Source organism: Urocitellus parryii, chromosome 1, assembly GCF_045843805.1.
Source record: "Urocitellus parryii isolate mUroPar1 chromosome 1, mUroPar1.hap1, whole genome shotgun sequence".
NCBI lineage: Eukaryota > Metazoa > Chordata > Mammalia > Rodentia > Sciuridae > Urocitellus > Urocitellus parryii.
The window spans coordinates 183,210,058-183,224,097 of NC_135531.1; the positions used below are offsets into that span (position 1 = coordinate 183,210,058).

The window sequence follows — 14,040 nt, forward strand, 5'->3', positions numbered from 1 at the left end:
AAAATGTGGTATATCTATACAACAGAATATTATCCAGCAATAAAAAAGGAATGGCATTATGATATGTGTTATAACATACCTGAACCTTTAATAACCTTTACTTAGTATGCTAGGTAAAATAAGCTAGTCATAAAAGAACAAAATATTTTGATTCCACTCACATGAAATATCCAGAATAGGTAAATGTATGGAGATAGAAGTACATTAGTAATTACCAAGAACAGGGAGATGGAGGAATGAGGAGCTCAGCTCAATGAATACAGAGTTTCAATTCAAGGTGATAGAAAACATTTGGAGATAAATGATAATGGCAGTGTGAATGCCACTGCATTAATACTTAAAAATGGTCAAATGGCATACTTTGATTTACATATATTTTACCACAATAAAATTAAATTGAAAAGAAAAAAAACCCATATTAGGTCTTCAGAGATCTGAATTGTCCAAAGGTAAATTTCAAATCAAGGACTCCAATCTGAAAGGGGCTCTGGGATCACTGGATCTAAGCCTCATTGCAAGTCTAGTGGGAAGCTTCCAACTCCTCACTCCTCCTGACTACAGAGGAGTCTCCAGATACTGCCAGGTGGCGGTTCCCCCATGCAGCCTACTGATCTCGCATCAAGGAAGAACAACCTGAGCTGGAAGAAAAGGAGGAAGAAAGGAAGATGGAAAGGAAGCTGAAAAATCTGAAAGCAGCCATATGATCACCCATTATTCAAGTTCAAAGCCTCAGCTTCCTCTCCTGAAGGAAAACAGCACTTGCCTTTAGTGATTCCTCGAAACTTGCAATAGCATACCTATAACACCCAAGCCAAGGCCTGGCAAATGGTGGGCATTCAATCTACCATGGCTTCTGCTACTGTGCTATTCCCGGGCCTGCCAAAGGCTGAGCAGGCAGAGACTTGGGTGGGGTCTATCAGAACTCAAACACAATCACTAGCACCATGAGGAGACTTCCGAGAAAGAACAGTTTTAATACAGTTCAACTTCTCTTAGAAAGACTGGGCTTATTGTTCCTAGAACGAATCCAGCTACTCTTCATTGGGAAGAGCACTGCCACACAATTCATTCTCTCTGTACAACAGGCCTCTGTTAGCATGTCTGAGCAACCGTTCATAACACAGTCAGCCTCTACCCGCAGGAAAGACACAATCTGTGAAGAAAATTAGCTGGAAGGGAGTCCCCAGAGGCTGCTCTCAATCTTTGGTGGCCTCAGAAGCACTTGGGGAACCTGTTAAAATAACAGATACCTCAGTCAGCCCACAGACATTCTGAATAGTAAATATTTTAGGCTGGGCTCTACTGCACAACTGTCTGAAGAAAGAAACACTTAAGGGTTGGGAATGTGGCTCAGTGATAGAGTGCTTGCCTAGCATGCATGAGGCTCTAGGTTTGATCCCAGGTATTGCAACAAAAATAACACTTAAGGTAGGACACAAAAATGTTATAAGATCACATGCCAAGGTAGACAAATACAACAATCTGCCCACAAAACAAGGGCTGCATTGTCTTGTATGCCCATCTAGAAATGCAATGGCTTTGGTGATGTTATTGGCAACACAAGCAAATAAGCTATATCATATGCACATAATAACCAATTCAAGTTTCATACAGTACTTTCATATAAAAATCTCTTGTGTTGGTTATATTTTAAATAAATACAAAATAAGTAATAAAAAACTAAAAATAATGTACCATCTACATTTCTTTTAGTAGCAAAAATATACTTCAACTATATTATTAGAAGTTGGTCAAATTTCTGTGAAACTGGTACATGCTTGTATTACTGGGAAAATTATTAACAGGTGCAAATTTTTGATCAGCAATCTGACAATATGTGTCAAAAGTGATCAACTTGGTAATCTTACTTCACTGAATTTATTCTAAGAAAATAATAACACAAAAGAAAAAAAAATGCAAAAAGATGTCATTGTGTAATATGTGATATTAAAAAGAGATGTAAAGTATCCCAAATAGTTTATCAAAATTTGCCATATTAATTCAAATATGAAAGTATTAAATATTTAAATTATGTACATTATAGTTACAAACTATATATTAGTTACAAGTGCATAGCAGTTACAAACTATCATAAATCATGAAAAATCTAAAACTACTTCCTACAAAGTATGGATACAAGGACAGTCTCAAAAGGTAGTACATTAAAAAATAATAGCTAGGGGCTGGGGACATAGCTCAGTTGGTAGAGTGCTTGCCTCGCATGCACAAGGCCCTCAGTTTGATCCCTATCGCCATACACATGCACAAAAAAAGGAAAGACGTAATAGCTAAAGCTGCAGGTGTGGCTCAGTGCTAGAACACCTGCTTGGCATGCGTGGGACACTAGGTTCAATCCTTGGCACCACCAAAATAAATAAATAAAGCTAATACTGGGACAGTTTAACAGGGGTTATTGCCGTCTGGTCTCTTGAATTTCTGTATCATTGCTACATTACTATATTAAGACTATAAATAAATTTGATTCTGCCTGGAGATTTAATTAAACAACATTTACACAGGTGGAGAGTGCAACATTGACCTCAGTCATCCTGAACCAAGACAAACGCACCCAAATGTGCCACAGTAACACATGGCTATGAGCCATTTCTAGACTACTTGTCCCAAAAGATACATCTTGGCAGATGGATATAAATATGAAATCTTAGATTAATATTTTTTAAAAAGCAAGTATATGCATTAAAGGAAAGGGAGAATCTGGTTTGGCAGATATTCACATGGCAAAGAGATCAGAAGACTTCATGAACTTCATAAACTTCAATAAAAGCCAACAAAATTATGTATCTAAGAGATAATGTGGCTCATGAGACAGAAGGCCCAGTTCTTTTCCTAGTTTTATCTGGACTGGATTTCACTTGCAAACTTTGGTTTCTTATGTGCAAAGTGACAGAATAGAGATACTGTTGCCCATTCCCACCTTCAGGACTTGGAAGAAAAAACAATTATGACTATAAAGGTGCTTTGAAAATCATGATTTTTTATTTTTTTTATTTTTTTAATTCTTTTTTTTTTAAGAGAGAGTGAGAGAGGAGAGAGAGAAAGAATTTTTAATATTCATTGTTCTAGTTCTTGGCGGACACAACATCTTTGTTGGTATGTGGTGCTGAGGATCGAACCCAGGCCGCACACATGCCAGACGAGCACGCTACCGCTTGAGCCACATCCCCAGCCAAAAAATCATGATTTTTTTAAATCTGGCTATTAATATTATGAAGACATTCATTTATGTTTCTACCCAAAAAAGGTGGGGGGTAATAATTAACAGTGTTTAAAAGGATAAATTCTAAACTGCTACGCAGATGTGTCTCAGAGGAGCACCAAGATTGGCACCTCCTGTTAAAACTGCCTTTTCCATCAACACTGCCCTTCCCATTATTTGCATTTTTATACCTCTTCATCTACATGTGGATAATTCTTTAAATTTTAATCTGTAAAAGCTTCCAGGCATGGAGGCACAGGCCTATAATCCCACCAACTCAGGTGGTTGAGGTAGGAGGACCACAAGTTTGAGGCCAGTCTCAGCAATTTAGCAAAGCCCTAAGCAACTTAGCAAGATCCTGTCTCAAAATTAAAAAAGGGCTAGGGATGTAGCTCAGTGGTCAATCACTCCTGGGTTCAATCCCCAGTACCTAAAAACAACAGCTAATGTAATCACTGACAGCATAAATATAGAAGAAAGAATTCTCAACCTTTAAGGTGACACTCAGGTTCCATGCAGACTTAACTGATCAAAATTTCTGGATGGAAGAGAGTAAATAAAAAAACCCAAGTCATTTATAATTTAACAAGTTCCCAAAGTGCTTCCAGTGACTTTCTTATTGCAATTACTACAACATTGTAATTAATATTAGCTCAATATTATCATGTATCACCCACTAAGTATATGCTAGTCACTGTCCTAGCACCTTACATGTATTACTTATATGATCTTTACAACCATGTAAGTATGTGCTACTGTAAACACTGCCCTCCCCTCACCCTCACTTTTATAGATGAAGACAATAAAATAGAAAGAAATTACTTAATTGGCCCAAAGTCACAAGACTAATGTGGCAAAGTTTGAAAATTGTTGATCTAGTTTCCTACACTAGGAAAACTGTACAGTCAGTCATGGTGATGCACACTGTAATCCCAGATACTTGGAGGTTGAAGCAGAAAGACTGCAAGTTCAAGGCCAGTCTCAGCAATTTAGCAAGACCCTCCACAACTTAGCAAGACCCTGTCTCAAATTAAAAAATAAAAAGAACTGGGAATGTGGCTTGATGGCAGAGTATCCCCGGGTTAGATCCTTAGTAACAAAGAAAAAAAAAAGAAAAGAAAGAAAGAAAACAGTTGTATGTAAACTCTGGTCAGATCATATTGAAATCTGTTTTCTTTTAAAAACAGAGTTGCCCAAAGAAGCACAGTGAGCCCCTACTAAACTAGAAGAGCACCTGGGAAAGTAGCTCAGTGATACAGCACATGCTTAACCTGTGGTACAAGGCCCTGAATTCAATCCACAGCACCAAACAAATAAACCTGCAAGGGACAAACAACCTAAGGCTGTTTGCAGGTGTCCAATAAAATTGCCATCAATTCATGCTGTAGTTGTCTCCCCTCCTAGCCCAAGAGCCCTGAAGTGCAGGAACCATGTATATATGCCTCTTGGTACCTGGGGCCTACCTGAAGGACTTAGTAAATAATCTAACCAATAAATCTAGATAAATCCTGATGGCTATCCTGGGAAATACGAAGGGCTATTGTGTAAAAAAAGAAACTTAATTTATGTTACTTCGCGGGAACAATTCATGTCAACATGTAAAAGGGGAAGACCAGATTCTAGAACAGTCTAAAAACATGTCTGGCGATCAAGGCTCTACAAGAATAGAGCAGCATGCCTGAGGTTTGAGACTGAATGTAGCAGGAATATGGTAGAATGTTGGATTATGGTGCCTCTAAGAGCTCTTCTTCCAAGATACAAATCCTATTAGTCTACATTCCAAGGTATTTGTTTATCCTTTTATATAATCAGCAATTTCCACTAGGTATAAAAGTCACATTAGTAAGTTACCATGGATACCATAATGTGTTCTATAAACTTCCTGTGCTTTCAAGGACCCAGAGAAGAGTGCATGTCCACAAGTAAACCTGAGCAAGGAGGAAGGTGACTATATGACAGGAAACAGCAAGGGGTGAGACTTTCAGGCAAGAATAGTCGGAGCATAAAGTGGGCAGGAAAGCCCTGGGATGGTGAAGACCCAGCTATAAAAAAATCAGTAACTCTGGTGCTGTAGAGGTCACTTAGTCTAATATCTATATACACTTCATGGATGATGCTCTCCTGGCATTGAGAAAAGAAAGCTTAGTTCATTTTTTAAATTATAATTTATAAATCAAAAAATTATATCATCAATGCTTTCTTTGCTTAGTTTTTGTTTTTATATTTAAGACTAACAGATCCTTCACTTTTTTCAAGGAAATCTTTTAAATGATTCTGCTTTTAAACATGTTTTACTACTGTCTACTATTTTAACTGTTTAATTTGACAACTGAACATTCAGTTATCACAATTGATAGCTATTAAAACTCAGATCTGGGGGGGCGGGGGGGGGGGAACAACTCTGAGCCTAACATTGACCTTTAAATGATTGAGATCCACCGATAATACTATAAAATTAAAAGTATTATATTTAAAAGTAATTTTAAGTAGAATATTATTATAAAAACACAATTCCTAAGGCCAGAATTGACATCAACAAATAGAATCTCAATGTATCTCATCCAACTTGTAAATCATGACACCGAAGCCAAGCATGGTAACATGAACCTATAATCCCAGAGACTTGGGAGGCTGAGGCAGGAAGAGGATCACAAATTCAAGGTCAGATTCAGACTCTAAACAACTTAGCTAGACCCTGTCTCAAAAGATAAAAAGGGTTAGGGATGAAGCTCAGGGGTAAAACACCCCTGGGTTCAATTCCTAGTACCAAAACAAAAGCAAAGAAGCAAAACTTAATTAATAGAAGACTGAAGCAAAAAAAGAAAAAAAAAATCTAAATCCAAAACCAAACAAAATATAACACATTTCAGTAATAAACTTCTTTTAGCCAGTCATTTCTCATCATCCATGTAAACTATTTTAAGGATCTGAAATCTTCCTCTATAAAAAGCAAGTTCCCATCATCTGAACTACACTTACATTCTACTGAAGAAGTTTCCAAAGCACAACACATGAAGCTTCAGATTTTTGCTTCCTTATCTACTGCACATAAATAAGGTTGAATCTGTGGGTTAATTCAAAAGCCTGACACAGTAGGAGATCTAGGGTTTGGGTTCTAACACAAATTTATGTTGTAAACTTTGCAAAAAACCTTTTCTGTACTTGCCACATCAACTGTAACATACAGTATGTGACATCTCCACCACTAATAAAAGTCTCTTTGAAGGAGTTCTGACTGACTAACCTTAGCTGGGAGAATTAAAAACGATGGCTGAAAACTCCTTGATAAAAATTAAAACTTTATAAACCTAAGAAGCAGTGTTACAAGTTAGCACATAATAAACAATGACTTACAGAAAATGAGATTTGAGTAACTGCTACAAAGGTGCAATTAGACAACTTTACAAAAATGAGTAAGCAAACAGCTCATCAAATTTTAAAAATTTTCCTAGCAAATGGAGAAGATAAATAATATTCCGTACTCTGGGGCACTGTGTTATTTTCCTTATCTGGATGGTCTCTGCATCAATGTTACTATTCTTCTAAACCTCTTGATGAGTAAATGGACTGGGACTGTCTAAGATCCCTTATAGGAAAAGTTCAGTAAATATCACGAATACCGAATAATAGTTATAAAATTACAATTCCTAAGGCCAGAATTGACATCAGACTGGGACACCTGAATATGGTGCAAGGTACATGGCACATGCAACTGTTTCTCACTTCTGTCTCTTCTGCATCACTGCCTCCCAAAGGACTATAGAACCCGAAGCTCTCGTTGCCACATCTATAAATTAAAGTATCATGTTTAAAGAGCTCACGGGTTCTAAGAACAGGTCAGTATTTAATGAAGGAACCAAGCTACACAGAAATTTACCCGATGGAACACAACATGCTTTATAAGACTCCACTTAATTATGTGGTTTTTTTTAATTTCGGAAATAAACACAACTCTTCTTTAAATATTATGTAATAAGTTAGACTCTGGAAAACCCCATACTCATCCGAGAAGCTCAGAAAAAAAAAAAATGGAAAGCAAAATTCGATTAGCTCCATTGTACCCAACCAGGCTAACGTGCAAGATCACACACTCATCTTCGTCAGAGCGTCTCTGCCAATACCAAAGAACAACAAAGGCAAGTTGAGGAGGCTGTTCAGGCTTAACTCAGCACTTGTCCGCTTTCCCAGCTTCGGAAAGAAGCTGTCGGAGGGCCCCCCCGAGACCACGGGGACCCTCCGCTTTGCTCCCGGCGGGCTGCTCAGCTCCGCGCCGCTCCTTCAGCTTTTGTCTGGCCCGGCCGCGAGCCCGGCCGCTCGCCTCCCCGGGACCCTTCCCTCTGGATCTTTCTCCACACCCATCACTCGCCGATGACTAGTTGCTGTAGGTTTCTCTCCCGAGCCCCGTGCCCTCGCAATCCCGAGCTCCTTTCCCCGGCGACCCGAATCGAGTTGGCTTCTCCCCCCGGGGCCGGCGGACTCGGGTCAGGAAGGGGGCCCGGGGTGGAGTCTGAGAGAGAGAAAGTGAGAGGGGCACACAAAGCCCGGCTGACCCCAGCGCCGCCCGCCCGCCCTCTGCAAAGAAGCCTGGGATCAGCAACCTCCTGGTAGGATCCACCGCCCTCACATCCCGCTCCTCACCCGGCTCCCACTTAAGGGCCGCCCCCTCCCCCCAAAGTGCACCCAAGAGTGGATGACAGCGCTGGACATCGCCCCCACCCAGACCCGGCGCCCGCCGCCGCGGGGGAGGGACCGGGGGCCTCGGGACGACTCGGGTCTAAACCTCCTCGCCCTAACCCGGTACTTACAATCCTATTATTCGCTACTGTTTGCCGCTGCGGACCGGACAGCCGCCGCCTTCTCCTCCACCCCAATGAGGTTAAGCGCTTGGTGCGGGGATTAAAAAAAAAAAAAAAAAAAAAAAGAAAAAAGAAAAAAAAAAAAAAGAGCGAGAGAAGCTCACAGCGCCTGCGCAGTGCAGTCTCTCTTTTTCCCTTTACCGCCACCGACCGGGCTGGACCATAGAGAGTGTAAATCGAGACCAGAGAGGTGGCTGCCTCTCTATGGTAACGCCCCGCGCAGGCGCCGGCCTGGCTGCGTTGAGCTTCGGGAGCTGGCAATCTCGGGAGGTTTGCCTCCACGGAAAACGTTAGTTGACGCTAATGGGGACCCGTAGGGTAAAGGTTAAGGAAAGGGTAGCCCGCGTGTAGTACTCAGCTTGGAGAGTTGCGGCAAAACTCGGGCAAGATAAAAGGACGGACCTAAGCAACACACACCAGAAAGCAAGGAGAGTGATAGGAAGAGCTAGAGAGGAGTCAAGAGAGCGTGGATTAAAGTCGTCCGGCCGGAACTTCCTTTGGCTGGGGGAGGGGGGGTCTAATACCTGAGGAAACAGTGTTTCACTTCTGGGTTACGGGCGCCCCATCCCCATCGGGCGACTTTCATGAAGGAAATTGTGCCCTGTGACTGCCCGTAGCGAGGCAGAGCGTCGCTTTCCCGAGGTGGCGCGGACGCTTATCCCGGAAGCATAACTTTTGAACAGTTCTTTGCTGTTTTAGGAGCAGAGCCGCCCCCGTGGAGGCTTCGGGGACTCTTGAGTCAACCTCAGAAAAGCTTTTTTTACTTATACGACTGCCAAAATAATGCCGCTTCTGCCCTTCCTGGCGCGTTACCCTCGGATGAAATGTGGGAAAGAGAGTGGAGGGTGGAAAGCTATGCAAATTATAGGGCTGCCTTCAAGGATCCTGAAGGACCCACGGTTCTGCCTTGTAAAGCTTCTGTGCTCGCCGGTAATTTGACTTTGAAAGTTTTTGTGATGGGAACCCACACTGCTTCGTGAAAATCACTCTTAAGAATGATGTTCAATGCACGGATTCTTCTGGGACCTCCTTAGTGCCGAGCTCCATGCTGCTGGCGTGTGAATGGGTTGAGAGAATGGTACCGGAGAACAGTTGAGATAATGCTTTCTGGTCCCCAGAGATATAGGAGTCCTGATCGGAGGGGCTAAGCTAAAACAATGCTAGGTGTGGGTCTTGTGCAGAAAAGTTAAGATAACTGTGGTTTGAAGGAGTAAGAAAAACAGGATACAGTTCCTGGTTGAATTTAGAAAGGAACGAAAACACAAGTAATTTTTAAAATATGGTTAGGTGAGAATGAAAGAACATTCCAGAGAAGAAACACCATGAGTTAAGGCTAAAGAGGAATTGGTTGGTATGTGGGAGTATAACTAATGTGTAGTCTACCTGAAATGGGGAGAAGGGGGGAAAGGGGTGATGCAAAGTAAGGTTTGATAAGTAGAATGGCAAATAATTGTTTTTTTTATTTAATATTTTTTAAATTTTTTTATTGGTTGTTCACAACATTACAAAGCTCTTGACATATCATATTTCATAAATTAGATTCAAGTGGGTTATGAACTCCCAATTTTTACCCCAAATGCAGATTGCAGAATCACGTGGGTTACACATCCACAATTTTACATAATGCCCTATTAGTAACTGTTGTATTCTGCTACCTTTCCTATCCTCTACTATGCCCCCTCCCCTTCCCTCCCATCTTCTCTCTCTACCCCATCTACTGTAATTCATTTCTCTCCTTGTTTATTTTCCCATTCCCCTCACAACCTCTTATATGTAATTTTGTATAGCAATGAGGGTCTCCCTTCATTTCCATGCAATTTCCCTTTTCTCTCCCTTTCCCTCCCATCTCATGTCTCTATTTAATGTTAATCTTTTCTTCCTGCTCTTCCTCCCTGCTCTATTCATAGTTGCTCTCATTATATCAAAGAAGACATTTGGTATTTGTTTTTTAGGGATTGGCTAGCTTCACTAAGCATAATCTGCTCTAGTGCCATCTATTTCCCTGCAGATTCCATGATTTTGTCATTTTTTAGTGCTGAGTAATACTCCAATTGTTTGTTTTTTATACACCTAACAAAGTTTACCATCCTAATCACTTTTCATATAGTTCAGTAGCATTAAATAAGTTTACATTGTTGTGCAGCCAATCACTAGCATGCTTTTTGTCTTGCAAAACCGGCTCCAAAATCATTAAACAGCTATCTTCTGTTGCCTCTCTATCCTCAGCCCTGATAACCACTATTCTACAGTGTTGTGAATTTAACCTCTCTAGGTACTTCATGAAAGTGTAATAATACAGTGTTGGTCTTTTTGTGACTAGCTCATTTCACATAGCATCATTTCCTCAAGATTATCCCTGTTGGCTTGTTGTGGTGGCACACACCTGTAATCCCAGCAACTCAGGAGTCTGAGGCAGGAGGATTGAAAGGTCAAGTCCATCCTTGGCAACATAGCAAGAGTGTATCAAAGTAAAAAAGGGTCGGGGAGGGCTGGGGTTGTGGCTCAGTGGTAGAGTGCTGGCCTAGCATGGAGGAGCCACTGGGTTCAATCCTCAGCACCACATAAATGTAAAATAAAGATATTGTGTCCACCTAAAACTAAAAAATGAATATTTTTTAAAAGGGTGGGAGATATAGTTACATTCCCTAAAAGAACTCGGGTTTAATTACCCTGGGTCCATCCCCGGTATATTTATTTTTATGTGGTGCTGGGGATCGAACCCAGTGCTTCATGCAATGCTAGGCAAGCGCTCTACCACTGAGCCGCAACCTCAGCCCTGCTTTCACCTTTTTGCTATTATGAATAATGCTGTTGTGAACATGGGCATACCCTTATTTCTTTAAGACCTTGCTTTTGAATAGAATGGGAAAGATTTGGAAACCAAGTAGAGAAATCCATAGTTGATAGTACTGGTTTATATCCTTGACTAGGGTTAGTAACATTGGTAATGAATAAGTTTTTGTTGTGTTTTGTTTTGTTTGAACCACTAGGACTCTAACCCAGTGCCTCCTGATTGCTAAGTAACTATTCTTAACACTGAGCTAAACCCCCAATCCAAAGAACTGTATTAGAAAGTGATTTTCCCCTCAAAGTTGACTATATACCCTCACTTAGATAAAGCATTTATGGAGGCCTTTTCTTTACTAGGCATTATATACTACTGCTTTCTGTAAATTATTAATATATCTTTGAATGCATCAAGATCACGTGAGCCAATTGTTATTCACCCCATTTTACAAGTGAGAAAATCAAGGCTTTGTTACATATGGGCTGAGGGAAGGCTCACCAACCACACATATACACAAGGGAGGAGGAAAGAAAATTGCCATGGGAGCTAGGCACCTGTGGGACCTGACAGTTCACTGCTTTGGAAAGGATATTGGGGAGAAAAAAATCACACTTAAGAGTGACTTTTCTTAAGAAAGAATAGACTGACATCAAAAGCTTTTGCTGTCTGTATAAAGCTCCACACAACAAAAGTGCATCTTTTACATTCCCTAAAAGAACCCTGGGTTTAATTACAGGTCTGCTTTTTGCCTTTAATAAATATAAAAAGGCTAGGTAGGAATACCTTTGTATATAATAGAGAAATTAATGGGACACATCCTTTCCTACTCAACACTTCATCTTTTATTTTATATTCTCAAAAATACTGTTTGGGGCTGGGGTTGTGGCTCAGCGGTAGAGCACTCACCTAGCAAGTGTTAAGGCCCTGGGTTCGATCCTCAGCACCACATAAAAATAAAGAAACTAAAAGTATTGTTTCCAACTTAAAAAAATAAAAATATTTTTTAAAATACTGTAAGGGAGGCTGAGACAGGAGTACTGACCAGATGGCAACAGTGACAGGGAAATCTGAGACAGGAGGATTGCAAGTTTGAGGCCAGCCTCAACAATTGAGGGAAGCCCTAAGCAATTTAGTGAGACAGTGTATCAAAATAAAAATTTAAAAAGGCTGGGGAATGTGGCTCAGTGGTAAAGCACTTTGGGGTTCAGTCCCCCATGGCAGGGTGAGGGAGTGTGTGGAGAGGGTGGATTCATGAAGTCTTTGGACAGGTAAGGAAACTGAGACACTGAGGAAAAATTCTTTGTCCAGTGAACCTGAGCCTCCAGAATTCCTACTCTTCTTTGGTCCCCCTTTGAGAGACAGTAAAATGCCTTATTAGTCTGTGTGAATGGACGGTGTTTCTATTTTCAGTCTCGCCTTCCTTAGGGATGCATGCCCAACTCTGATGAAGCTAATGCTAATTTAAAAAGGAAGTACAGAATATAAGTGCATTGCAAACACCATTCATACTCTCAAAAATATTGTGTACAAACTATGTGCCAAACCTTTAGCAAAGCAGGGAAAAGTCCCTGATCTCATCAAGAAAATATTTTTGAAAGTAATGAATAAAATATATGACAGCTAGGATAAGTGTTGCAGGAAAAAATGAAACAGGCACAAATAGGAAGGTAATTAATGAGGTTTGGGGTTAAATTCATCAGGGGGACCCTATTGAGAAGGGAAGCTTATTCACAAAAAGGAAGTGAAGGAACAAAAAAATACCTTGTTGGGGAAAAAGAGCATTCAGGGAGAACAATAGCAAATGCAGAATTGTTCTACAGCAGGAGACACCTCCTGCATTCTAAGAACAGAAAGGCCAGAGTGACCAGTATAGAGAGCAGAAGGGTAAAAGTAGGAAATGAGGTCAGAAAGGTAACAGGATGCCAAACTGTTGAGACCAACAGGCCATTATGAGGATTTTTACTGGGCAACAGTGGATGCCTTTAGGAGGTTACAGTTTGACTTTTAGTACATGCTCTATCACTGAGCTACATCCCCAACTCCCTGACTTAAATTTTTTATTACGATATTTTTTAGTTGTAGATGGACACAATATCTTTATTTTATTTATCTTTTTTTATGTGGTGCTGAGGATCGAACCCAGTGCCTCACACAAGACAGACGAGTGCTCTACAACTGAGCCACAACCCCAGCCCCCCTGACTTAAATTTTTAAAGAAACACTTTGGCTTCTATTCTGAAAATAGGTTGTTGGGGAGTAAGGGGAACCATCTAGGAACCTACTGTATTAGTCTACATAAGAGGCAATTTTGACTTAGAGAAAGTGCAAGCAGTGGAGGGGTAAGTATCTGGGTATATCCAGACAAGATGACACACAGGATTTGATGGAAATTTAGTTGAGGGTGTGAGAAAATTGGCCAGTCCAAGGTGACGTAAGATTTTTGGCATGAACAGTCTCAAGAATTAAGTTGCCATTTATTGAAATGGGAAAGATGAAACAAAATGACAAAGGAGAAGGTCAGGAATGGGAGGAGATAAGAAATTCAGTTCTGTTAATTTTGAGGTGCCTATTAATTTGCCAAATGGAAATGAGGAGAAATTTAGATATAATTGTCTGATTACATCAGTATATAGATAGTATTTAAAATCATGAAATCATGATGTTAAGCAGAAATTTGAAAAAGATATCAAAGCCACCGAAATAAACCAGAAAAGGAATTCACATGGTGGCAGGGGAGGCAGGGGTTCAAAGATAAACAATAATGTCAATTGCAGATGAGCTATAATTGTCTCTTGGTTTTATCATTCATGTAGTGAAGATGAAAGCCAGATTATAATGAGTTTATAAAAGAATGGTAGAAACACAATTGGAGAGAGGGAAGAGTTTGGTTGTACAGGTAGGGAGCAAAAATATACTTAAAAGGATAGATAGTATTAAGATAATAATTTTAAATTGTTTCATCTGTAAATATATTAGTATGTTCAATAATAACTATGATCTTCATGCGATGTGTTCCAGGACCCTCTGTGGTTATCAAAATGTGCCACTATTTAACCTATACGTAACTTCACATATACTTTAAATCATCTCTAGATTACCTAAATTATCTAATACAATGTAAATGCTATATAAATAATTGTTACACTGTATTTAAGGAAGTGTCTATACATGTTCAGTAC

At 40.2% G+C, this 14,040-nt stretch overlaps 1 protein-coding gene across 5 annotated transcripts in view; it reads right to left on the reverse strand.

Annotated features, from left to right (window-relative positions):
• Positions 1-8,104, reverse strand: part of Clasp1 (cytoplasmic linker associated protein 1) — a 269,273-nt gene extending 261,169 nt beyond the window's left edge. For 4 of the 5 annotated variants that reach the window (XM_077802326.1, XM_077802325.1, XM_077802322.1 and 1 more), the window contains exon 1: positions 8,023-8,104. The gene's annotated coding sequence lies outside the window, so the exon portion shown is untranslated. Of the gene's footprint in view, positions 1-7,382; positions 7,698-8,022 lie in introns of those variants that run through there. The other variant, XM_077802320.1, reaches the window with a different exon arrangement.
• Between the last annotated feature and the right edge of the window lie 5,936 nt (positions 8,105-14,040).